Source organism: Bos javanicus, chromosome 15 (genome assembly GCF_032452875.1).
Source record: "Bos javanicus breed banteng chromosome 15, ARS-OSU_banteng_1.0, whole genome shotgun sequence".
Taxonomy (NCBI): domain Eukaryota; kingdom Metazoa; phylum Chordata; class Mammalia; order Artiodactyla; family Bovidae; genus Bos; species Bos javanicus.
Window position 1 is genome coordinate 32,616,653 of NC_083882.1, and position 27,626 is coordinate 32,644,278.

Below are 27,626 nucleotides of genomic sequence, written 5' to 3' on the forward strand. Positions count from 1 at the left end.
CAATTAAAAGAACAAGGAAAAGTCCCCTAAAAGAACAAATGATGAAACAGACCTCTCCAATCTACCAAATCCCAAATTCAAAAAGAAGGTAATAAACATACTGAATGAATTAAGAAAGACCAGGGGCACTAGTGGTAAAGAACCCACCTGCCAATGCAGGAGACATAGAGATGCAGGTTCGATCCCTGGATGGGAAAGATCCCCTGGAGGAGGGCATGGCAACCCATTCCAGTATTCTTACCTGGAGAATCCCATGGACAGTGAAGCCTGGTGAGCTACAGTCTATAGAGTCCCAAAGAGTTGGACATCACTGAAGCGACTTAACACACATGCACACACATGCAAACAACAACAGAAATGCAGATCACTGTAACAAGGCACTAGAAACAATAAAGAGGAGTCCATCAAAATTAGAAAACTCACTTGCTATGATGAGCGCTGAACTAAGGGCAATAAATAACAAGCTAATATTGTAGAAGGAGGAACAAGTAATCTGGAAGATAGAATACTGAAAATCAGACTAGCAGAACAGCAGACAGAAAGCCAAGCCAAAATAAATAAATAAATAAAAGCAATATGAGTCTATGAGATAAAGTGAGCCAATATACGCATATTAGGAATCACAGAAGAAAAAGAAAGAGAAAGGGGATAAAAATGTATTTGTAGAAATTGTGACTGAAAACTTCCCAGACCTAAAGAAGGAAACAAATATCCAGGTACAGGAAGCACCAAACAAGATGAACCCAAACAGATGTACACTAAGATATATTATAATTAAAATGACAAATGCTAAAGACAGGATTCAAAAGGCAAAGAGAAAAAAATAGTTACAACAGAACCCCCATAAGGCTATCAGCTGATTTCTCTACAGAAACACTGCAGGCTAGAAGAAAGTGGTAAGATGTATTCAAACTCCTGGAAGGAAAATACCTGTAACATAGGATACTCTACCCAGTAAGATTATCATTTAGAATAGGAGAGATAATACATTTATCAGAAAAGCAGAAACTAAAAGAATACAGCAATACTAAACATATACTAAAAGAAATAGTGAAAGGCCTTCTCTAAATAGAAGAGCGGCAAGAATCTATAGAAAAGACAAAATCACAATTGGAAAGTAAATCATTTAAATAAACCAAGATATAGATTTTTTTTTAGTTGTGAAAGCAATGATAACTACAATGAACAAAAAAAAAAAGGATAAACATTAAGATGTTAAAGAGAATATCAAAGATCATAAAATGTGGGGCAGGGAGTAAGAAACTGTAGGGTTTTGTTTTTTTTTTTAGATTGTGTTTGAGCCTATATGACTACCAAAATAAAACAAATAGATGTAGTAATGGGTTAACATACTTCAAAATCACTATAACCACAAATCAAAAGCAAACAACAGAGTCACAAAAAACAAAAATAAGAGAATTCAAACATAACAGAAAACCATCAAACCACAAAAGAAAAAATAACAACAAAATGAAAGGAACAAAGAAATACAAAATCAACTGGAAAGCAATGTTTAAAATGGCAATAAATACATGTCAATAATTACCTTGGATAACAATGGACTAAATGCTCTGACCAAAAGACAAAGAGTGGCTGATTAGATAATAAAACAAGAGCCTACAATATGCTTCCTACAAAGGACCCACTTTAGGGTGAAGGACACACCATAGATTGAATGTGAAGGGATTGAAAAAAAGATATTTCATGACAAGAAAGTGAGCATAGCAATACTTAGACAAAGCAGCCTTTAAAACAAAGGCCTTAAAGAAAAAAACAACACATTATATATTGATGAAAGAAACAATACAAGAAGGATATCATACTCATTAACATCCAAGCATTCAATATAGGAGCACCTAAATACATAATACAAATACAATGGACATAAAAGGAGAAGCTAACAGAAATAAATTAATAGTAGGAGACTTTAACACTCCACTGACATCAATAGACAGATCTTCCAGACATATAATCACTAAGGCATCAGAGATCCTAAATGACAAAATAGAACAATCAGACTTAATTGATGTTTTCAGGACATTATATCTAAAAAACACAAAATACACATTCTTTTCAGGTGCACATAGAAAATTCTCTAAGATAGACTGTATACTAGGTCATAAAACAAGCCTCAACAAATTTAAGAGGATATAAATTATTTCAAGTATCTTCCCTAACCATAGTAACATGAAACTAGAAATCAATCACAGAAATAGAAATGAGAAAAAAAAAAGAAAACACAGAGACTAAATGAAAGTGAAAGTCGCTCAGTTGTGTTCAACTCTTTGTGACCCCATGGACTGTACAGTCCATGGAATTCTCCAAGCCAGAATACTGGAGTGGGTAGTCTTTCCCTCTTCGGGGGATCTTTCCAACCCAGGGATCAAACCCAGGTTTTCCACACTGCAGGTGCATTCTTTACCAGCTGAACCACAAGGGAATCCCAAGAATAGTGGAGTGAGTAGCCTATCTCTTCTCTAGCAGATGTTCCCAACCCAGGAATCGAACTGGGGTCTCCTGCATTGCAGGCGGATTCTTTACCAACTGAGCTATCAGGGAAGCCCCTAAATGACATGCTCCTAAAAACCCAATGGGTCAACAATGAAATCAAAGAGAAAATTAAAAAATATCTTGAGACAGTGAAAATGAAAACAGAAGCATACAAAATCTATGAGTGCAGCAAAAGCAGTTCTAGTAGGTAGTGATATAGGCCTTCCTCAAAAAACAAGAAAAATCTCAAATAAATAACCTAATTCACTACCTAAAAGAATTAGAAGAACACACAAAAGAAGACAAACAAAACTATTATTTCCCACAGAAGGAAGGAAATAATAAATATTAGGAAATAAAATAGAGATTTTTTAAAATTGAGAATAATTAATAAAATCAAGAGCCGGTTTTTTTTTGGAAAGGGTAAACAAAATTGACAAACTTCTTTCTAAATTCACCAAGAAGAAAAGATAGAGGAACAAAATAAACAAAAAAAGAAATGAAGAAGGAGAAATAACCAACATCACAGAAATACAAAAAAATCCATAAGAATATTATGAACAACTATATGGTAAAATACCAAACAACCTGGAAGAAATGGACAAGTTTCTTGAAACAAATAGCCTACCAAAAGTGAATCAAGAAGACGTAAATAAACAGACCAACCACAGGAAGTGAGAGAGAATTTGTAATTTTAAAAAATTCTGCTAACAAAAGTCCAGGACCATATAGCTTCACTGAGGGAGTCTAACAAAAGTACAAAGAACTTATACCAACCCTTCTCAAACTCTTCCAAAAGACTGAAGAGGAGGGAACACTTCCAAAGTCTTTCTATGAATCCACCATCACCCTGATACCAAAACTAGACAAAGACACTACCAAAAAAAAAAAAAATTACAGGCCAGTATCTTTGATGATAGATACAAAAATTCTCAACAAAATACTAGCAAATGAATCCAACAACACATAAAAAAGATTGTACACCATGATCAAGTTGGATTCAACCCAGAATCACCAGGATGCTTTGATATATGTAAATCAATCAATGTGATACATCACATCAATAAAAAACAAAAGTTACATGATCATCTTAATATATGCAGAAAAAACATTTGATAAAATTCAACATCCATTTATGGTAAAAAAAAAAAATTTCTTACCAAAGTGTGTATAGAAGGAACACATCTCAACATAATAAAAATTATTTGACAAAATCATAGTCAACATGATATTAAATGCTCAAAAGCAGAAAGTCTTCCTGCTAACATCTGGAACAAGATAAGGATGCCCACTATCACTTCTATTTAACACATTATCGACCAGAGATGTATTAATACATCTTTTGTTACCCGAACATTATTGACTGGAGACTTTTCAATATTAGCTTACATAACAAATTGCCAGCCACAGGCATTAGTTTCTGATTAGTTTCTGATAGCATTGGAAGTCTTAGCCACAACAATCAAACAATAAAAAGAAATAAAAGGCATCCAGATTGGAAGGGAAGAGGTAAAAATGTCATTACATGCAGATGACCTGATACTGTATGTATTAAAAACCCCAAACACTCCACACAGAAACTATTAGGACTGATAAGTGAATTCAGCAAGGTAGCAGAATTCAGAATTAACATGCTTAAGGCTGTTGTATTTCTTAACAGTAACAATAAAATATCAGAAAGGGATAGTTTAAAAATATCCCTTTAAAAATAGCATCAAAACATAAAATGCTTAGGAATACACCTGACCAAGGAGGTGAAAGAATTATATCCTGAGAACTATAAAACACTGATAAAAGGAACTGAAGATGTTTCAAAGAAATGGAAAGATATCCCATGCTCTTGAATTGGAGGAATTAGTATTGCTAAAATGGCCATACTTCCTAAAGCAATCTACAGATTTAATACAAGCCATATCAAATAATCCATGACATTTTTCACAGAACTAGAACAAATAATCCTAAAATTTATATGGAACCATAAAGGACCCAAAATTACCAAAGAAATCCTTAGGGATTCATTTTGATATTTGGCAAAACTAATACAGTTATGTAAAGTTTAAAAATAAAAAAAAATTAAAAAAAAAAGAATAAAGCTGGTGGCATAACCCTCCCAGACTTCATACAATACTACAAAACTAACAGAAATTCAAACAGTATAGCACTGGCACAAAAACAGATATATGGATCAATGGGACAGAAGAGTGCCCAGAAACAAACCCATACACTTACACACAATTTTTTGCCTTTTCATACTGTTCATGGGGTTCTCAAGGCAAGAATACTGAAGTGGTTTGCCATTCCCTTCTCCAGTGGACCACGTTTTGTCAGAACTCTCCACCGTGACCCATCCGTCTTGGGTGGCTCCACATGGCATGGCTCATAGTTTCACTGAGTTAGAGAAGGCTGTGGTCCATGTGATCAGATTGGTTAGTTTTCTGTGATTGTGGTTTTCAGTCTGTCTGCCCTCTGATGGAGAAGGATAAGAGGCTTATGGAAGCTTCCTGATGGGAGAGACTGACTGAGGGGGAAACTGTGTCTTGTTCATCCTAAAGGAAATCAGTCCTGAGTATTCACTGGAAAGACTGATGCTGAAGCTGAAACTCCAATACTTTGGCCACCTGATGTGAAGAACTGATTTGTTCTTTCTTTGCTGGGAAAGATTGAAGGTGGAGGAGAAAGGGAAGACAGAGGATGAGATGGTTGGATGGCATCGCCAACTCAATGGACATGAGTTTAAGTAAACTCCAGGAGTTGGTGATGTACAGGGAAGCCTGGCGTGCTGCAGTCCATGGGGTTGCAAAGAGTCAGACATGACTGAGCGACTGAGCTGAACTGAACACATAACTAATGTTCAACAAGGGAGACAGGAATATACAATGGAGAAAATAAAGTCTCTTCAGCAAGTAGTGTTTGGAAAGCTGGACAGCTGGACAAGTATGTGTAAATCAATGAAGTCAGAACACCATATACAAAAGTAAACTCAAAACTTATATTAAAAACTTAAATATAAGACACGATACAGTAATACTCTTAGAAGAGAACATAGACAAATCATTCTCTGACATAAATCATAACAATGTTTTCTTAGATCAATCCCCCAAGGTAACAAAAATAAAGGCAAAAATAAACAAATGGGATCTCAAATTTACAAGTTTTTGCATAGACAAGAAAACCATAAATAACATGAAAAGACAATCAACAGAGTGGGAGAAAACATTTGCAAATGATGTGACTGATAAGAACTTAATTTCCAAAATATACAATAGAAGCAGCTCATACAACATCAAAAAACAAACAACCCAATCACAAACTGGGCAGAAGACCTAGACATTTCTCCAAAGAAGACATACAGATAGCCAACAGGCATATAAAAAGATGTTCAACATTACTAATTATTAGAGAACTGCAAATCAAAACTCTATTGAAGTATCACTTCACACCACTCAGAATGGCCATCATTAAGCAGTCTACAAATAATACACGCTGGCGAGGGTGTGGAGAAAAAGGAACCCTCCTACACTGTCGGTGGGAATGTAAATTGGCGCAGCTACTCTGAAGGATGGTATGGAGGTTCCTTGAAAAACTAAAGATAGTGTTGCTATATAACCCAGAAATCCCACTCCTGTGCATAAATCTGGAAAAACGAATACTAATTTAAAAAGATATGTGCGCTCCACTATTCATAGCAGCACTATTTGCAATAGCCAAGACATGGAAGCAACCTAAGTGTCCATCAACAGATGAAAGGATAAAGAAGATGTGGTACATCTATAACAATGGAGTTTCAATCACTAAAAAAGAGAAAAGAGTGAAATAATGCCATTTGCAACAACATGGATGGACCGAGAGATTGTCAATACTAAGTGATGTGTGCCAGACAGAGGAAGACAAGAATCATATGATATCACTTCTATGTGGAATCTAAAAAATGAAGAAATGGACTTATTTAGGAAACAGAAACAGACCCATAGACATAGAAAACAAACTTATGGTTACCAAAGGGGAAAGGCAGGACAGATAAATTAGGAATTTGAGGTTAGCAAATACAAACTGCTATATATAAAATAAGTGAACAACAAGGTCCTACTCTATAGCACAGGGAACTATATTCAATATCTTTTAATAAACTATAATGGAAAAGAATAAATAAATAGGAAGTCAAGACCTCTATTTGATGGATCGATGACTAGAAAAACCCTACAGGACTTCTGAAATCTTTTGGTTATCTATTGTTTTTGTCCTGTGTTGGTCATCTGGAGGAAGTGTAGGAAAGAGCGGAGCCAAGGTTACTATACTCTCCTCCACCGCCAGCTTTAGAGGGAAAAGAACTTGAGGATGGAAGTATGTTTTTCTGAAAGGAGAAGAGAGATAGCTGAGAGTCTTCGACATCTTCTGGAAGAAAGGGGTAGGGGAAGGGAAAAAGGAGAAGCACCAGTTCAGGACTAAGAAAGCTGCCCACAGACTTAGCCATGTGCTTCTATACATGAGACCAGTGGTTAACCCCAGGGCTTCAGAATTCTACAGACCTAGAGTCAAGTGCTGCCTTGTCCATGCCCCAGCTGTGTTCCTTGGACAGATTATGTAATCCTCCATTTCTCACTTATGAAACAGCATAGCAACAATAAGAACAAGGATTAAAAATAATGAAGTCTATCTCCTAGAGTTATTGTGAGAATTAAATAAAATAATGTGCCTGGTATAGGATTTGATATTCAATAAATGGTAGTTTTTAGAAAAGTAGCTTCTTCCCAGAGATATATTGACTCTTTGGACCCCAATGGTCCTATTCAATAAACAGTAAATTCTGGTATCCACTTACCCAAGTTCTAACCCTCCAGGCTGCTAAATAGATCTTCGACACTAGAAGGTCCTCTATGCCAGGTCATGAGAAGGGTACATCAGTTTTTTTCCAAGATGGTGGGGTGCCATTTAAAGCCAAGAAACTCAAATAAGACCCAAAGGAGAGAAATCTGTTAATGAGCCCATCATGATAAAGAGGTAAGAGTGTCAGCTTCTGACCATCTGTCTTGTTCTGGCAGCTCTTGCTCTCCAGACCCCACCCCCTGTGCCTCATCTAAAACTTGCCAATGCCATTGATTTGTATTAATCTGATAGAGCATTCATTACCTCAAGTACCAACCTGTCACTGTTTGCTTAGCTTGCATGAAATCAGAGCTATGCAAAAATCAATGTGTGAAATCTTTGTATCAACATGTAAGAAATAAAAAGGTTTATGCTGGCAGATGCAGGTTTTTGGACAGATTAAAACTGACAAATTGGCATGATCCCCAATGAAGGCAATGATGAGGTGCAGTGAAATGTCAAAGGTTTTGAAAATGGCATGCTGAGGAAAGAAATGCATTGCTGTCAGGGGAAAAAACAGGAAAAGAGAGTGTTGTTTATAAGAAAGGACTTTTGGGTTTGCACAAACACTGATGACTTTTTCTGAAGAACTGGCTTGGTGTTATTATCCCCCTGGAACTAATAAGAAAAACAAGGGGTTAATGACTTGAGCAAAGTCACCATGTGCAGTGGCAGTACCAGGACAGAATGGACGAGCTTAAATGTCCATTTCTCCTGCTCACTGAACCCTCTGACTTTCAGAGGTAGAGACTTTCACCTCTTGCCCTCTATATATCTTTTCCCTCCAAGAAATGACTCAGGGAACCCTTCCCATTCAAACAATCACATGCCCCGGACAGAATTCTAAAGCAGACTGATCAGGACAGGCATTTGCATATTTTGCGCAACTCATGCTGGGTTCTGAACCCAACTTATAAGACACTCATGCATTGGGTAAAATGTCTTAGCTTTGATTGAAAGAATACCTTTAATAAAGATAATAGCCAACTTAATAAAGAAGCCACTTCTGTTTATGACATACACTCCACTGTATGTACGCATATACAAAGCACCACAGCACTCCATAAACTGTGACAAAATTTTCTTTTAATTTTGATTTCCCATGTCTCACAGCATACTTGTGGACCATCTGCTTTCAACACCATTGGATTGTGTATGTACCAGGAATGCAAATTCCTTTTGTAAAAAATAGTAGCCAGGAAGGGTAAATAAACATGCTGTTGCTGAAGAAAAAGGAATCCATTCTGAATAACTCAAAGACCATTGACAGCACACGTGTGAAAACCAAAGAGAAATCACCTTTGACAAATATGTAGGACAATGCAGTGAAATAAACAGTTCTGGAATCAGACTTGAGCTTGAATCTTGCCCCTACCACTCACTGGCGTGAGATGATTTTTTTTAAAAGGTCAATTTTCTAACCTTTTCTGATCCTGTAAAGTAACAGTAAGATTTTATAGGAGTTTTGTGAAGATTTGGTGAGAAAAGACAGGTGGAAAATCTAACATTTTGCCTGACATATAGTATACTCCCAACACAGATTTGTTTTCCATTGGATCCTTCATCATTATGGACAATTATCTAAATCACAATCTCCACCCTTTAGAGTGGATACTATATAAATGCTATGATTAGTCCTTTGTTATCTAGATGCACATATTTCCCAACTCTAAAAATCTTCTATCATCAGAATAATGGAGACACAATCGAGTAAATAAAACCAACCTTTGTAACCATCTGACCAGAATTCATCAGTATGCCTGTTGGTTGCTACACCAATAATTCTTTCTTCCACTGGCCCTTTTTGTCCTGGTGATCCACTGCTGCATTTCCCTGATGGTTCAGTGGTAAAGAACCCGCCTGCTATTCCAGGAGATGTGGTTTCAATCCTTGGGTCAGGAAGATCCCCTGGAGAAGGAAATGGCAACGTTATCCAGTATTCTTGCCTGAAAAATCCCATAGACAGAGGAGTCTGGTGGGCTATACAGTTCATGGGGTGGCAAAGAGTTAGATACAACTTAGCAACAAAACAACAACAATCTATTGCTGCATAGCAAGTCACCCCAACAGTTAACTAAAACAATACCAATAATTTATTTTGCCCTCAAATTTGCAATTGGGGCAAAGCTCAGTTTGGAAGGCTTGTCTTTGCTCCATGTGGTTTCATCTGGGTAGCTCAAATGAGAGCTGAAAGATCTACTTCCATATGGCCATTTGTTGCTGCTTGATGTTGGCAAGAAGCTCAGCTGGGGCCAATGGCTAGGGGCCTCAGTTTCTGTTCACACAGACCTCTCTGTGTCACCTCGTCTTTCTTGTAGTACAACAGCTGGCTTCTAAGAACAAGTATCCAGAGAGAGGGAGAACCAGACAGCAGCAATACCACTTTTTGTGACCTAACCTTGGAAGTCACATAATGTCACTTTTGTCATATTCTGTTAGTTGAGGCAGTTACAAAGCCCTGCCAGGTTTATGGGAAGGAGTCACAGATTCTGCCTCTTGAAGGGGAATGATAAGTTACTGGAAGAACATGTGGGATGGGAAATATTGTTATGGCTATTTTTGGAAAATAGAATGTGCCCCTTTTTTGCAGGTCTTTTCATTACCATCTTGGTTCACATTTTTAATACTAACATTTTATAACACCTTATAAAAAAATAAACCAAAAATTGATTAAAGACCTAAATGTAAGACCATATACCATAAAACTAGAGGAAAACATAGGCTGGACAATTTTTGACATAAATCACAGCAATATTTTTTTGGATCCATCTCCAAAGTAAGAATTTAAAAGTGAAAATTAACAAATGAGACCTAATTAAACTTAAAACCTTCTGCACAGCAAAGGAAACCATTGACAAAGTGAAAAGACAACCTACTGAATGGGAGAAAATATTTGCTAATGATATGACTGATAAGGGATTAATATCCAACATATGTAAACAGCTCATACAACTAAACATCAAATAAACACACAACTTAATTGCAAATGGACAGATCTGAATAGACATTTTGCCAAAGAAGAAATGCAAATAACCAACAGGTACAGGAAAAGATGCTCAACATCACTAATCATCAAGAAAACGCAAATCAAAACCACAATGAGATATCACCTCACAGCTATCAGCATGGCTATCATCAAAAAGAAGACAAACGACAAATGGTTCCAAAGATGTGGGGGAAAAGGAGCCCTTGTACACTGTTGGTGGGAATGTAAATTGGTGCAGCCATTGTGGAAAACAGCATGGAGATTTCTCATAAAGCTAAAACCAGAACTACCATATGACTCAGCAATTCCACTCCTGAGTATATACCCCCAAACAAACAAAAAAACAAAAATACTAATTTGAAAAGATACATGCACCTCAGTGTTCATTGCAGCATTATTTACAATCGCCAACATATAGAAGCAATCTTAGTGTCCACCAACATTCATCATCAACAGATGAATTGATAGGGAAAAAATATATATACATACACACACCCATATGGACAATCATACAGCAGAATACTACTCATTCATAAAAAGGAACAAAATTTTGCCATTTGCAGCAAAAGGGATAACTTGGAGGGCATTACACTTAGTGAAACAAGTCATAGAGAGAGAAAGACTGATATTGTATGAGATCACTTATATGTAGAATCTAAGAAGTACAACAAACTAGTGAAAATAACAAAAAAGAAGCGACTCAAGAGATATAGAGAACAAACTAGTAGTAATGCCATTCAACCATCTCATCCTCTGTCATCCCCTTCTCCTCCCACCCTCAAACTTTCCCAGCATCAGGGTCTTTTCAAATGAGTCAGCTCTTCGCATCAGGTGGCCAAAGTATTGGAATTTCAGCTTCAACATCATTCCTTCCAATGAACACCCAGGACTGATCTCCTTTAGGATGGACTGGTTGGATCTCCTTGCAGTCCAAGGGACTCTCAAGAGTCTTCTCCAACACCACAGTTCGAAAGCATCAATTCTTCTGCACTCAGCTTTCTTTATAGTCCAACTCTCACATCCATACATGACTACTGGAAAAACCATAGTCTTAACTAGATGTACCTTTGTTGGCAGAGTAATATCTCTGCTTTTTAATATGCTTTCTAGGCTGGTCATAACTTTCCTTCAAAGGAGGAAGTGTCTTTTCATTTCATGGCTGCAATCACCATCTGCAGCGATTTTAGAGCCCCCCAAAATAAAGTCAGCCACTATTTCCACTGTTTCCCCATCTATTTCCCATAAAGTGATGGGACCGGATGCCATGATCTTAGTTTTCTGAACGTTGAGCTTTAAGCCAACTTTTTCACTCTCCTCTTCCACTTTCATCAAGAGGCTCTTTAGTTCTTCTTCACTTTCTGCCATAAGGGTGGTGTCATCTGCATATCTGAGGTTATTGATATTTCCCCTAGCAATCTTGATTCCAGCTTGTGCTTCATGCAGCCCAGCATTTCTCATGATGTACTCTGCATATAAGTTAAATAAGCAGGGTGACAATATACAGCCTTGACATACTCCTTTTCCTATTTGGAACCAGTCTGTTGTTCCATGTCCAGTTCTAACTGTTGCTTCCTGACCTGCATATAGATTTCTCAAGAGGCAAGTGAGGTGGTCTGGTATTCCGATCTCTTAAAATTGTATAAAAAATAAAATTGAATTAAACAAAACAACTTTTATTACTAACTTGCTAGAACTAGGCCTTGTCTCCTCCTGTTTGCTTTTCATATCTTCTACTCTCTCCTATATTGAATTATAGTCTTAAAATTAGAAAAGAAAATTCTGATTATTCTGCACTCTCACCCCACTCTAAAACCCTCTTTGCCCATTGCCTATTCATCTTTTAACATTACACTCAGTGATTCCACACTCTTCATGATCTGGATACAACTTTGCAGCCCTAGCTTATTCCAGTCCCATACATAGAGTATAATCGCTCAGTAAAATTAAATAATATTCCATTTTCTTGAGGCAAACCTGTGAGGTGGAAAGACCATGGAGTCAGACTTTGGAGTCAGTCAGAGCTGGGTTAAAATCAGCTATACTCCTTGGCTGCTGCTGCTCAGATGCTCAGTCATGTCCAACATTTGCAACCTCATGGACTGTAACCCACCAGGTTCCTCTGTCCATGGGATTCTCCCAGCAAGAATACTGGAGTGAGTTTCCATTTCCTCCTCCAGGGGATCTTCCCCATCCAGGGACTGAACTTGTGTCTCCTACACTTGGAGGTGGATTCTTTACCACTAGCGCCACCTGGGAAGCGCATGCCACTAGGCTGAATCCTTTGTAAAATGAGCCTAGTAATTCTTATCTTGGGGCTTCCCAGGTGGCGCTAGTGGTAAAGAAGCCTCCTGGATCCTTTCTCATTGGGGCCAGTTGATACTTTTCCAATCAATGAAGGCATTTTGGGGTTCCTTCTAACATTCTGCCTAATCAGTTCACTTATTAATTCTATTAAATGTATACTTTTCAAATTAGATTTCTATTTAGCAGATGATTTACTTAACCAATCAATAGGAAAGTTCCAAGAATTGCAATCTCCCTATTTCCAATAATTTGTAGAGTGTTGGAGAGGTCATCTCTCTCATCTATATCAGAAGCAGCAGATCTATGGCAAGCAAGCCAAGCCATTAAACTTAACCTTTTAAGCAGTTATCCACACTAAGAATAGCTCAACATTACAGCACATTCAATTTTTAATGGAGTTATACTGAAGTTATTCTTCATTCTGGGATAGACTTTGCTTTAATGCTGGTGTCTCCCCATGTCTCCTATAAGCCATCCATCCACAGCCTCTCTGATGACATTCTGCTATTTTACCATGCCTCAGTGTGTTTAAAAATGGTAAAGTCCATGGAGACAGGCAGTTTGGGCATCCACATTCAAAGACTGACATTTCTGTGCCTTTGGGAAGCTGAGGGCAAAGAAATAATGCCCTCTCTCTAATCTTGTTCACCAAGCCCCAATCCTGCTTTCAAATTCTGAAAGTTAGTTAGTTAAGTCGCTCAGCCGTGTCCGACTCTTTGCAACCCCACGGACTGTAGCCCACCAGGCTCCTCCGTCCATGGGATTCTCCAGGCAAGAATACTGGAGTGTGTTGACATTTCCTTCTCCAAATTCTGACCCCACTCTTATTCCCTCCATGAAACCTTTCCTAATTTAACTTCATTCAATCTCATTGCTCAATTTACTCTACAAAATAAATAACATTTCTTTAGCACTTCCTGTCAGACCCTGCGCTAAGCACTTTATATTATTTCCTTTACTCCTCAAAATAACCCTGTGGAAATGGTATGATTATTCTGATTTCATACATAATGCTGCAGAAGCTCAGAGCTGAGTGAAACCTGTCTGTGTCACACTGCACGTATGGAGCTGAAGCTGGAAATCAGATCTATCTACCTCCACAGCCCCTCTGCTCACCCTGGGATGTGGGGTCAGTTTCCTGCTTCCTACTCCACCACCAATTCCACAATTCTCGTGACTGAAGAAAGCCTTTCCATATGTTCACAGTTTTCAGTGAGTCTTCACGGCCATTTCCTTGCATATCTGTTAGGGAAAACACTGACCGAAACTGCCTGCCCTGGCCAGACAAGAGGGCAGCCACTTGTATGAGCTATCTTAACAACAGGAGGTCCTGGTAAGGAACGAGGAATTAACAAGTTGTCACCAACCAGAAGAATTTGGGAAAGGCCAAAAGGAGAGAGGACTTCCCTGGTGATACAATGGATAGGAATCCTCCTGCCAATTCAGGGGACATGGGTTCGATCCCTGGTTCGGGAAGATTCCACATAACATGGGGCAACTGAAGTCCACTTGCTGCAACTACTAAGCCCACGCTTTAGAGCCCAAGAGCCACAGCTACTGAAACCCAAGTGCTCTAGAGCCCAGGCTCCACAACAAGAGAAGCCAGCACAATGAGAAGCCCTTGGGCCACAACAAAGAATAGCCCCACAACTCACCACGACTAGAGAAAGCCTGCTTGCAGCAACAAAGACCCAGCACAACCAACAAGAAATAAAGTATTAAAGAGAAGAGAGATGCCAGCCCGCACATCCTATCAACCTCCCAGAATCCTTTGCACTGGAATCCATCTTAGCTGAGCAATGCACATGCCACCAGGAAGGACCCTGAGTCAGAACGATTGGTCAGAGACAACACAGAAACTAACCCCATCACCATAAAACCTGAGACTGCGAGCCACGTGGCAGAATCATTCTCCTGGGTTCCCTCACCTGCCTGCTCTCCACCCAGCTACCCATTCCCAACAGTCTCTTGCTTTGTCAGCACGTGTGTCTCCTCTTAACAATTCACTTCCAGGTGTTAGACAAGAGCCCACTCTTGGGCCCTGGAAGGGGTCCCCCTTCTTGCAGCATATTTGCCTCTCTTTTCCTTAGACTAAGAATTGCAAAGATAAGAAATATATGGTCAGTGAACCAGGGCTTTATTTTCTTGCCAGGAAGCACCACTGGTGCCGTGGAGTGTTGATGCATCATGATTTCAGGTCCAGCTCCTGGTTTCCCCTGTTCTAATCTGTGCCAGTGTTGGTCCAGCCATTTCCTTATCTTTAAAATGACGGTTATTATACCTAGAGTGGAACTTGCCTGTGCGCAAACGTTAGGTAAAGCACCATAAAGATGCAAAGCATTCTTTTATGTCATCTCTCAAAGCCCCTGCAGAGACTTTTGTTTGCAGAGGCTGATAAGTCATTTGTGATCATTTTAGAGTCCTGGGAGAACAGTGCCCCAAGTATGCAAAGTAACCCCTCAGAGGAGCCTGGGGTTCATGCCTGGGTTCCCACTGGGTGGTAGGGAGCCAATCAACACATGCCCAGAGCTGTTTCCTCCCCGGAACAATGGGAACGTGGGATGGTGGGACTGGCAAGGGGCCAGGCAGCTGTTCTCTGAATCCTCAGAGGACAGCAGTGGTCTCCTGTTGCAGGGAGAAGGATTTAAGTTAAACCTGAGGAAGTATTTCCTGAGTACAGGCTCTGTGAAGCTCTGGAATGCAAGGTTAAGGAAGGCTGGAATGTCCTTTGGAAATGCAGGGGGGAAAAAAGAACAAAAACCTAATCTGAATGCTGTGTTGCCTGGAGGCAGAAGAATGGATTAGTTCCTTTCAGACCAAGGAGTTACTATTGAGAAAAAAGATCTGCTTCTTGTCTCCTCTCACCTTGCATAATAGAACACTTCTTTTCAGGGCTGGTAAGAAGTGACTCATAGACTAGACCCTGATAATCATCCCAACACCTCTCCCCTTTGCAAACATCTGGTCCAGTAGTCAACATTGTTTCATATGGGGAGGGGTCAGTGTGGGACTGACTCTGTCCATGGAGTTCTGTGGAAAGCACGTGTTCCCAGGAGTAACATCCTGACACTTAAGAAAGCTTGTGGGTGTGCTCAGTCATGTCTGACTCTTGGTGACCCTGTGGACTATAACCTGCCAAGCTCCTCTGTCCATGGGATTTCTCAGGCAAGAATGCTGGAGCCAGTTGCCATTTCCTCCTCCAGGGAATCTTCCCAACCCAGGGATCAAACCCCGTCTCCTGCGTCTCCTGCATTGGTAGGTGGATTCTTTACCACTGTGCCTCCTGGGAAGCCCAAGAGAGCTTTCACAGCCCAAATATATGATGGAATATGCCACCTGACTTTCTCAAGGTTGTTCTTACAGGGAGCACTTACCTGGGGGTTTTGCTTTGCAGCTGCCACCATAAGGCTTCCAATAATCAGCAAACAATATTGGTTTTAAGAGTTGTTGTTCAGTTGCTAAGTTGTGCCCAACTCTTTGCAACCCCATGGACTGCAGCATACCAGGCTCCCCATGCTGTACTATCTCCTGCAGTTTGCTCAGATTCGTGTCCATTGAGTCGGTGATGCTATCTAACCATTGTGAGTAAGAATGTACAAAAACCTTTCCCAATTGTCTCATTCCTGCCAACAGAGAATATATTTAATTCAGTCATTGGGAAAAACTTCAAACAAAAGGGAAACGAAGCTTTTGAAAGGTGCAACATGTGTGAGCTCTGAGCCCAGAGAATCATGAACCTTCAGCAACTTAGGAGTTGCCAACCCACAACGGTGAAGAATGTCTCATTTCACCACACAGTGTGGCAGGTATATCAAGGAAAGACACAGCCCCACAAAATAACTTGCAAGGCTGCCTCTTTTTCTTTTTTTCTTTAACCTTCTTAGTGTCTCTGAGATACAGTTGGTCCAGGTGGGTGATGCGAGTGATAGGAAGTGATACAACTTATGATAAATGTTTAGTTTCCAAGGTTTGACCCCTGCCCCTCTCAGGTCAGGCTTATTTAATTATTGTTAGGTGGTGCTAGTTTGCTCCAGTGAAAGTCACTTAGTCGTGTCTGACTCTTTGCGACTCCATGGAATTCTCCAGGTCACAATACTAGAGCGGGTAGCCTTCCCTGGTGGCTCAGCTAATAAAGAATCCGCTTGCAATGCAGGAGACCTGGGTTCAATCCCTGGGTTGGGAAGATCCCCTGGAGAAGGGAATAGCTACCCACCCCAGTACTCTGGCCTAGAGAATTCCATGGACTGTATAGTCCGTGGGGTCGTAAAGAGTCGGACACGACGGAACAACTTTCACTTCACGTGGTGCTAGTGGTAAAGAACCTGCCTGTTACACAGGAGACACAAGGAATGCAGGTTCGATTCCTTGGTCAGGAAGATCCACTGGAGGACAGCACAGCAAATGACTTCAGCATTCTGGACTGGAGAATGCCACGGACAGAGGAGCCTGGCAGGCTGCAGTCCAAGGGTCACACAGAGTTAGACACAACTGAAGTGACTTAACACACAAACATGTTAGTCCATGGATCAAGATCATTTGCTTGGTTCTCAAAAACAACATTAAGTTAGGAATTCTTAACTTGGCTTCTGCAGATGGGTTTGAGGAGTCTTTGAACCTGTTAAAATTATGTTCAAAATATCATGTTTCTGTGCCCTTTTCTGGAGGAGATGACCTAAAATCTTGCTTCATATTCTCTTGGGGGTTTGTGATTATAAAATACTGCAGTCGCCCAAAAATGTTGTTCAGGTTTTTCCATAAGATGTTCCTGAATGAACATTTTGGCCAACCCCAAATAAAGAACTATCACATTTAAGGCAAACCCTTCAATCACCCATCTGCCCACAGATCTTCCTGTCCTGTCTCTAGGTCTCTCGTCAATGACTTGCTGAGGGAGGTCCCTCCTCTCGATGGCAGAATGTGAGCAGGAGTGGTGCAATGCACAAGTCAGACAAGCTGAAGGGATTTGTCATCAGATGCAGCAGACTATGGAGACTATCCGGGTGGCCGTGAGGGTCTCTTTCAATTCTAAGATTCTAGGACTCAGTGAACTGTGACCCAGAAACAAGAATCTGTGGCCACAGAATAGGCATTTTAGACCCTGGTGGCTCAAACAGCAAAGAATCTGCCTTAATGTGGGAGACCCAGGTTCAATATCCCTGGGTCAGGAAGATCTCCTGGAGAAGGGAATGGTAACCCACTCCAGTATTCTTGCCTGGAGAATTCCTAGGACAGGGGAGCCTGGCAGGCTACAGTCCATGGGGTTGCAAAGAGTTGGACACAACTGAGCTATTAACACTTACTTACTTAACAGGCAAGTAATACTTACTTATTTATACCGCTTTTCCTTTAAGGGAAACTGAGAAATATCAATATGTAGATGACACCACCCTTATGGCAGAAAGTGAAGAAGAACTAAAAAGCCTCTTGATAAAGGTGAAAGAGGAGAGTGAAAAAGTTGGCTTAAAACTCAACATTCAGAAAATGAAGATCATGGCATCCGGTCCCATCACTTCACAGCAAATAGATGGGGAAACAGTGGAAACAGTGTCAGACTTTATTTTTTTTAGGCTCCAAAATCACTGCAGACGGTGACTGCAGCCATGAAATTAAAAGACACTTACTCCTTGGAAGAAAAGTTGTGACCAACCTAGATAGCATATTCAAAAGCAGAGACATTACTTTGCCAACAAAGGTCCATCTAGTCAAGGCTATGGTTTTTCCTGTGGTCATGTATGGATGTGAGAGTTGGACTGTGAAGAAGGCTGAGCACCGAAAAATTGATGCTTTTGAACTGTGGTGTTGGAGAAGACTCTTGAGAGTCCCTTGGACTGCAAGGAGATCCAACCAGTCCATTCTGAAGGCGATCAGCCCTGGGATTTCTTCGGAAGGAATGATGCTAAAGCTGAAACTCCAGTACTTTGGCCACCTCATGCGAAGAGTTGACTCATTGGAAAAGACCCTGATGCTGGGAGGGATTGGGGGCAGGAGGAGAAGGGGACGACAGAGGATGAGATGGCTGGATGGCATCGCTGACTCGATGGATGTGAGTCTGAGTGAACTCTGGGTGATGGTGATGGACAGGGAGGCCTGGCGTGCTGCGATTCATGGGGTCACAAAGAGTCGGACACGACGAGCGACTGAACTGAACTGTCACCCTCATTGTCTGCTTGCTCTTCAGAGGACTGAATCTGACAAGTAGAATCAGAGATGGAGTGTGTTGGCTACAGGGACAGGCTCAGGGGGATCTCAGCACCAAGGAATACAAAAAGTGGGTGGATAGATGACATACTCAGGGGGCCAAGCAGATGGTCTTAGAAAAGGTGGGTGCTGCTAGTGTGAGGTCTCTGGGCAAGAATATGCCTGGGATCTAACTGGAAAAGGTCTGTATGAGACCAAATCACTTTGAAAGAGTTGATAATCCTGTTGCTTTTCCTCTTATTTCCCTTAAATGGAATTAAGAATTTAGCCACAGCTCTGCACCTGCCACTTCTGGTCCCACTCGGCTTTGGTAGGAACAAATGTTCCAGAGCAGTATAAACACCACTAAAGCATCATGGTGTGGTTACTCCATCTGCATCCAAACCTTCCTCACCTTCTGGGCTCTGACCGTGGAGGGGGCAGGGCATCCAAGCAATGACTGAGTCAGTAGCCACAGCCCAGCAACACAAGCAGAGATCAATGGAAAGTTACAACAAATCCCTGATGCTCAGCGGAAGGAACAACAAAAGCCTAGCATGACAGAGACAGGAGGAGGAGTAGCTTAATTATTAATTTGTTCAAAAAATGTTACTGTTCTTACCATGTAAACAGATCTGTAGCACCGCATGAGCCACTGTGGGAGAATATGTCCTTGAGGAACTTGCAAGCCCCTTTCATAGAACATAATGCTTTGAAAGCTGAAGTGCAGAGAGCCCAATTAACTAACTGGATCCAGCCAGTAACAGAGACGGGAAAGATCCCTCTTTGGGGATGGTCAAGAAAGGCTTTACGGAGGTGGTAAGGGTATAAGTGATGTTAGAAGATGGATAAGATTTGCAGAAGGTAGGTAAGAGGGAAAATGCCAGGTTAGGAGGGAAAAGATGAGCATGGCATAGAGTATGAAAATATCAGGTATTATTGATCAATAGTGAGTTAGCATGAAGCAGAATGGCAACCCACTCCAGTATTCTTGCCCAGAGAATTTCATGGACAGAGGAGCCTGGCAGGCTACAGTCCATGGGGTCACAAATAGTTGGACATGACTGAGCAACTCATACACACACATACAATTCTGAAAGACATTAAATTTCATGCAGAAGGATTTAGATTTGATCTCATAGGCAAGAGCTTCCAAAACTTTTTAATGTAAGTAACACTTAAAAAGGATTTCTTTTTCGTCCTCCTTTCCCCCCCATTCCTTCCCTTCCTTCTCTTTCTCTTTTTATTTTTCTAAACTTAATTTTTAAAATTTACAACGATGACTATGTACATTTCATTTATGGCTGATCCATGTAGTATACTGGGATTACAACATTTCCGCCCTGGAATTAACAACTGTACTATTTTATTCTTTTTAAAACTTATTTTCAATGTGCTTGAAAACTTACCCTCAGGCTTTACTTAAGGGCTAAGTCTTTTATCAGAACTTTGTTAAAACATACCAGACACTCGCTGTTTCATGTTTTTCTGGGACACATTTTTGTAGCCCTCTGGGTCTCTGTGCCAATCAGGACCTGATGCTTTCTAGATCCTGCTCTCTGACATTTCCCCTTAATCATCTGGGTACACCTTCTACTCCACCCATTTCTTGACTGGTTTGAGTAATGGGTACATGGGTCAAAACTTATCTGTTAACATTTAACCTAGTTAGCCTAGTAGGAAAAGGTGCCCAGATATCTCACTGTTCCATGTGTAGGTCTCTATTATATCCCCTCTTTTTACCACACATCACATAATCAACTTGCCTGCTCTTCTGTGTCCACAGTCATCCTGGTTCATCCTCTCCAAGAAAATAAGCATTTAATCTTCTACCTTTAGTCTACTTCTTATGTAGACTTTTCACTCATTTTAATTGTTCAACACCACCTTCTTCCGCAATTTCAGAGGCATTTGGAATTTCCAACTCCTAAGCCCTAATCAAGTTTTTTGGTGCAAAGCAGCTTCAACACTGCAAATCCTGAGTCAGTTATTGCTCTCTGTTGGCTTTCTATCCAAAAATTTGATGTTTTATCTCTTTTCAGTCCAGTCTTATAAGAACGTGTGCCCTTTCTAGCCTTCTGCTATTGTTTTTGTGGGACTACAGGAGGGAGCAGAATTAAACATGATGTTTTAATCCATCACTATGATACCATGAAATTAAGAGATGCTTCCTCTTTGGAAGAAAAGCTATGACAAACATAGCATATTAAAAAGTAGAAGACATTACTTTGCCGACAAAGGTCCATACAGTCAAAGATATGGTTTTTCCAGTAGTCAAGTACAAATGTGAGAGTTGAGAAAGCTGAGCACTGAAGAATTGACACTTTTGAACTGTGGTGTTGGAGAAAACTTTGAGAATCCCTTGAACTGCAAGGAGATCAAACCAGTCAATCCTAAAGAAAATCAGTCCTGAGTATTCATTGGAAGGACTGATGCTGAAGCTCCAATACTTTGGCCACCTGATGCCACTCGTTGGAAAAGACCCTGATGCTGGGAAAGATTGAAGGCAGGAGGAGATGGGGGTGACAGAGGATGAGATGACTGGATGGCATCACTGACCATAATGGACATGAGTTTGAGCAAGCTCCAGGAGATGGTGAAGGACAGGGAAGCCTGGTGTGCTACAGACCATGGAGTGGCAAAAAGTTGACATGACTGAGTGACTGAACAACAACAATAACCCCGAACTCAGGACAATTTCTACAGATAACAGACGGTGCACATTTGGAAGACAGTAACACATACACATGCCAGACATATTGTTCTTTCAGTCCAGAGATAAATTGAAATATGTATATGGGTATGTATCTCTGTACCATTTGCACAGAAACACTACAGAATCACAAGCTAAGACAATATCATCATACTGCCATAAGCAACTGAGAGCTACCAGAACCTTTGAAAATGAGACATGCAGGATTTAAAAGACAGTTCTTCAGAAAGTAGGGTAAAGGATAAATTGAATGTAGGAAGGGCTAAAGAGAAAGGCAAGAATAGAGCTGGGCATAAGATAATAAGGTCTAACGGGGGGTGGGGGTGGGATAAGGGTCATCCATTCAATCGGCCATTTATATTTAGAGAGAAAACATTAAATGCCAGGCATTTTGCCAAGTCCTGGGTTTATAACTGTGGTAGGCTGTATTTTCTAAAGATGGCCACGTGAATGGATGTGTCTCATCCTACGTGCTCTTCTTATATTGTGATTTGATAATCCTCTGTGGGGTTGAGAGATGGATTCTATTCCCTTTCCTCTGCATATGGGTGGCCTAGGACCATGGCAAAAGTGGCACAGTGAGACGAGGCTAGGTGATAAAAGGTAATCACACTTTTTGCCTAGTTCGCTGTCTCTGGGACAATCCTCTGGGAGTCCTGAGTAGCCAGGTAAGGTGTGTGACTACTCCAAAGCTGCCATGAAGGACAGACCATGAGGCTAGACCGAAGAGAGATGGAGACCTGCCCAAAGGGCCCCAGCTGTTGGGAGTTTTTCAGCCTTGGCATCAGCCCCGTGTATAACAAAGCCTTGGAGACAATCCCAATCCCAGCCCTGAATACTACTGATGTCCCTACTCTGACAGTGGTTGTGGAGAGCCCCAATGGCAACGACATAGCTGAGCCCAGTGAAACCCCGGAACTGTGTGACCGAGAATGATAATAAAAAATTGTTGTTTCAAGCCACTGAGTTTTGAGGTGGCTTGTTAGACCACCATTGAGGAAAGTAAATACATAATTACAGCACAGTGTGATAAATCTCCTGATAGCTGATTTGATGCTGTGCGGCTGAAACAGTGGGGAGGAAGTGCCAGAGTCTGCTGGTGCAGGGTGGGAGGGGAGGTGGGAAAGGCAGGGGCGTGTGTGCAAGAGAGGTGATGCAGGAGCTGTGACTGTAAAAATGAGGAGGTGAGTGTCACCTACACTCTGGAAATGGATAGAAAGAGAGAGGCAGGAGAAAACAAGAAAGGATGGATAGCCCTTTGAGATCGCCTGGGTATGAGGCAGGGAATGAGGAATAGAGGTTATAAATGGCTATGAGGGGACTTCTCTGGCTGTTCAGTGGTTGACACTCTGTGCTTCCAAGGCAGGTGGTACTGGTTTGGGGAACTAAGATCCCACATGCCACATGGTGTGGCCAAAAAATAAAAATAAGAAAATAAGAAAAATGGCTATGAGGTCTTACTCTCTTCCTCTTATTCATTTAAAGATGTCCTAGTACCACTGGCCACTGCCTACACAGCCCAAGGTACAGTGTTCAATAAAAGAGTCTTTATTGGTAGAAACAAGGCAAAGCCTGGAATCCAGAGGTGCCATAGTGCTACCACTAATAACTAGCATGTGACCTCCTCTCTCTGCAAGATTAAAGGATTCACTGCACTTATCACAAAGCTTGGCTCGATCACGTCTGTGATTCATGCTCTGAGCACTGTCTCTGCACCTGCCTGGGGTTGGGGCCATGTCCTTCCGGGCACACACACCTACATCAGTGTTGAGATAAAAGGGGCTCTCTCCCTAGTCCCTTGGCTTATTTACCTCCAGGCACTAGCCCATTACTAAGAGAGATGTTGCCAGAGGTGAGGGGTGGAGAAAGGGAAGGAGGTGGCTGTGGAAGAGATGAGAACAGAAATAAGCATTTTCCTGGAAAAGGACTTCTTGGAATTTCTGTCTGATCCGGTGTGTGGAAGACAACTTAATTAAGAGACAGTGCTTAGTGACAAGGAAGGAAAACGTTCCTTATCTGGTAGATTCCTTTGCTGATGGAATCTTCCAGCTCACCCTGGCTAAGTCTAGCATTGACCATGCTAGAAAGATTTATAACCATGAAAGCTCTAACATCCAATTGCAGGGCAGCAGATTTGGGCACAGACTGTAGCCATCCCATCATTTTGGATACTCCTCTAATGTGGAAGCCCACCTGCAAGTGTGTATCCAGGGCTTTCCCAGAAGATGGAGGTGTTTCTCACCATCACACTTCCTGGCCATACACAGCTCCTCCACCCCATGCAACAGTCATGTTTATTCTCAAAGCACAGCATCCTCTTTTCATGTCTTTTGTGCTCTTGAATTTCTCTTTCTTCCCTTCCTCATCTAACAAATTCATCCTCATCCTCGGAAGCAGACTTCAAGGGTACTTTCTCTATAAAAGAGGTGGAATTGATTGTTCATACTTGATGCTGCCCTAGTCCATTGGCATTGGGACCAGACAGACATGATTCTGGAGGTGAATCTTGATTCTGATTCATGATTCTGAATCAGAATCAAATCTGATTCTGGAGGTGACTAATTCTGTGATATTAGGTTTCTAGGCTTTCTGTAACAAAGGACCATAAACTAGAATAGCTAAAAACCACTGAAATTTATTGTCTCACAGGTCTGGAGGCTTGAAGTCCAAAGTCAAGGTGTCAGCAAGGCCAGGCTCCCTCAGAAGGATCTGGGAGGAGATTCCTTCTTGTCTCTCCTAGCTCCTGGTATTTGTAACCCCTGGTATTTCTTGACTTGTAGGGGTACCAGTCCAGTCTCTGCCTGCATTGTCACAGGGCCATCTTCTCCCTCTGTGTCTCCACATTGTCTCCTTTCTGTGCATGTCTGTCTCTGTGTTCGAATTTGTTGTTGTTCAGTCGCTAAGTCATGTCCGACTGTGATCCCATTGACTGCAGCATGCCAGGCCTCCCTGTCCTTCACCATCTCCTGGAGTTTGCTCAACTCATGTCCATTGAGTTGGTGATGCCATCCAACCATCTCATCCCTTGTCTCCCCTTTCTCCTACCTTCAGTCTTTCCCAGTATTAGGATCTTTTCTAATAAGTTGGCTCTTCACATCAGGTGGCCAAAGTATTGGAGCTTCAGCATCAGTCCTTTCAATGAGTATTCAAGGTTGATTTCTTTTAGGATTGACTGGTGTGATCTTGGATTAGGGCCCACCTTAACGACCTCATCTGAACTTGGCTACATCTCCAAAGACCCTAATTCCAAATAAGGTCAGATGCACAGGTATTGTGGGTTAAGACTTCACCATATTTTGGGGGGAGGACACAATCCATCCTGTAAGGACAGTTAATCTTGCGAAGCTATAGTTTTCTTATCTGTAAAGTGAAGGATTAAAGTAGTATCCAAGTCAAAGAGGGACTGTTGGTAGGGGCGGGGGGCAGGGGGGGGGGCGGGGCATGGTACAGGACATGAGGCTTCACAGATAGCCTTCAACAAGACATGGTCCTCATTCAGGAAATTATCCACTTGCTGAGGAGCAGGCCAGCTTTGCATTCTCCACTCCGTCATCCAAAGGGTATCCTTACCTTGAGATTTTTCACTAAACCCACTGTGACGGCTGTAGTACAGAAACCCATCTGAGGCCTGGGTGATGAGGGCAGTGATAATTAGTAAAAGATCACCAAAGCCTAGGTGTCTTCAAAGAAGAGAAGTTGAAACATGGTCTGACCTTTTCTTTCATCTCAAACTATGGCTGATACAAGTTTGAGGTTATGAATGGAGCTGGCAGTCTCTTTATACTAAAAACACGTATCATCTAAAGGAGAAGCCACTGACTTAACTTACTTCCTCATTGTATGATTCATGAAAAATGAAAGTGAAAGTTGCTCAGCTGTGTCCAAATCTTTGCGACCCCATGGACTATACAGTCTCTGGAATTCTCTAGGCCATAATACTGGAGTGGGTAGCCTTTCCCTTCTCCAGGGGATCTTCCCAACCCAGGGATCAAACTCAGGTCTCCCACATTGCAGGTGGATTCTTTACCCAGCTGAGCCACAAGGGAAGCCCAAGAATACTGGAGTGGATAGCCTACCCTTCTCCAGGGGATCTTCCCAACCCAGGAACTGAACCAGGGTCTCCTGGATTGCAGGAGGATTCTTTACCAACTGAGCTATCAGGGAAGCCCATGGGAGAGACTATTTTGGAGGCTTCCCAGGAAACACCTTGATTCTCACCCCGGAGATCCCCAGGATTTCAGCACCTGAAGCCCTAACAGAGGGCTGGCTGGGCTAAGACTTCCCTTTGTGTCTACTGCTTGGGCCCAGACTCAATAAAGTGGCCTGGCTCATGGGAAGACGTGCTGAGGGTGAAGAGAGTCACCTGACCAGCATGCTTATGCCCAGCCTTCCCAGCCCTAAGGAAACATCTTAGGGTCCTGACGATTCCTTCACAGCAGTGCTCAAATGCAAGCCATCAGCAAAAATTTATTTCATCTGGGGATCCCTTCTAGTCAAGTCTCAGTTTACCTTTGCTACACAATCATTCTTTGGCCTTTGAAATCAGTAATAGTCAAAGCAATAAAGGCTAATTTTATGCTCTAGAACTTGACAGTGAAAAATATTTTAGGTGATGGTCTGTGACTGGTTGATTTAGGAAACCAGCAAACCTGACAGCTGAACATAACGCAACACTACAGGAGTGATGGGATGATCATATGCTCTGCTTTGCACCACACAAGGCAACTGAAATGCAATTCAGCAGATCCAATGTAGCTCTGGTTGCTGTTTTTTTTTCTTTTAGGAAATAAACATTTCAAAGTATTTCCAGGTTAGCCACTTATATAGGTCAAATTTTAAAAATAATGTAGTTGATTTTTGCACAGTTAAGAATACAGGCTTTTTGATACTAAATGCCTGAGTTCAGGGGCACACTCAGCTGTTTGCTAACTACATGACTTTGGACAGGTCAGTTATATGGATGTCTCAGTTTCTTCAGCTGTAAAATGGAGATAATCATAATCGTCTCATAGGGTTGATGTAAAGATTAATTCAAAAAAGATACTCTGCAGAGCACCTGGCCCAGAATAAATGCTCAAGTTTTAACACTGTTATTCCTCCCTCCCTTTCTTTCTTCTTTGTATATTGATAACATAGATACAAGGCAGGGAGTAAAAAGATGAATCAGACCATTTCTGCCACTGAGGCATTAATGGTGTAATATGGGAAGGCAAGCTTTTTAATAAGAACTGTATACATAGAGACCCTGAGACAGAAGTATGTACACTGACTGTGGGGGCACAAAGGAAAGCCTTGTGGCAAACTAAGTGGAGCTCACACAGCTTGTCGTCCTGACTGAAGTGTGGGATGAAGTTCTCTATCAGGCAGTTGCTTACCCTGTGGGTATGGAAACCAGGCTGGGAGGGCAAGATTTCAATATAATCCCCCATCAACTACTTCTCAATTCCTTCCTCTCTTCACAGCCATGCTTCCAGAAATGCTCTAATGCTGTCTTCCTACCACCAGATTTCCCCTCTCTCTCAAATCTACTGTGTGCTCAGTCGCTTTAGTCGTGTCTGACTCTTTGTGACCCCTTGGACTGTAGCCCACTAGGCTCCTCTGTCCATGAGATTCTCCAGGCAAGGATACTGGAGTGGGTTGTCAGGCCCTCCTCCAGGGGATGTTACTGACCCAGGGGTCAGACCCGCACCTCCTGTATCTCCTGCATTGGCAGGTGGATTCCTTACTGTTGACCCACTGGGAAAGCCCCAAACCTACTGCAGTTCCATTTCTATTTCCACTCCTCCACCATAACTTCTCTTCTGTAACCCAACTTCAATGCTTTCTTTCAAATTCTCTTACTCTGTTGTTTTTGATTGACTTTCTGATTTCTTTTTGTTGACTCTCTCCTGTGTGACAACTGGAACTCTATTTTTTTTCTGTTTTTCCTTTCTTTCTACTTTCTCTTCTTTTCCACCTGCCCCATAGTTCTGCATTTCTGCATGGTTCCTTTTTTTAAGATGTGTGTTTTTTCTCGGCCATTGCACACTCCCAGACTGATCTCAGCAGTGACATCGATTGTACCTTCAGCTCAGTTCCCTCTCCCAGACGACG

The 27,626-nt window shown here is 41.4% G+C and overlaps 1 long non-coding RNA gene across 1 annotated transcript in view; it reads right to left on the reverse strand.

Moving 5' to 3' along the window:
* Positions 1–8,419: 8,419 nt before the first annotated feature.
* Positions 8,420–27,626, reverse strand: part of LOC133261869 (uncharacterized) — a 251,842-nt gene continuing 232,635 nt past the window's right edge. Inside the window, exon 6 of the long non-coding RNA XR_009741159.1 lies at positions 8,420–9,261. This is a non-coding gene — a long non-coding RNA (uncharacterized LOC133261869). The remainder of the gene's footprint in view (positions 9,262–27,626) is intronic.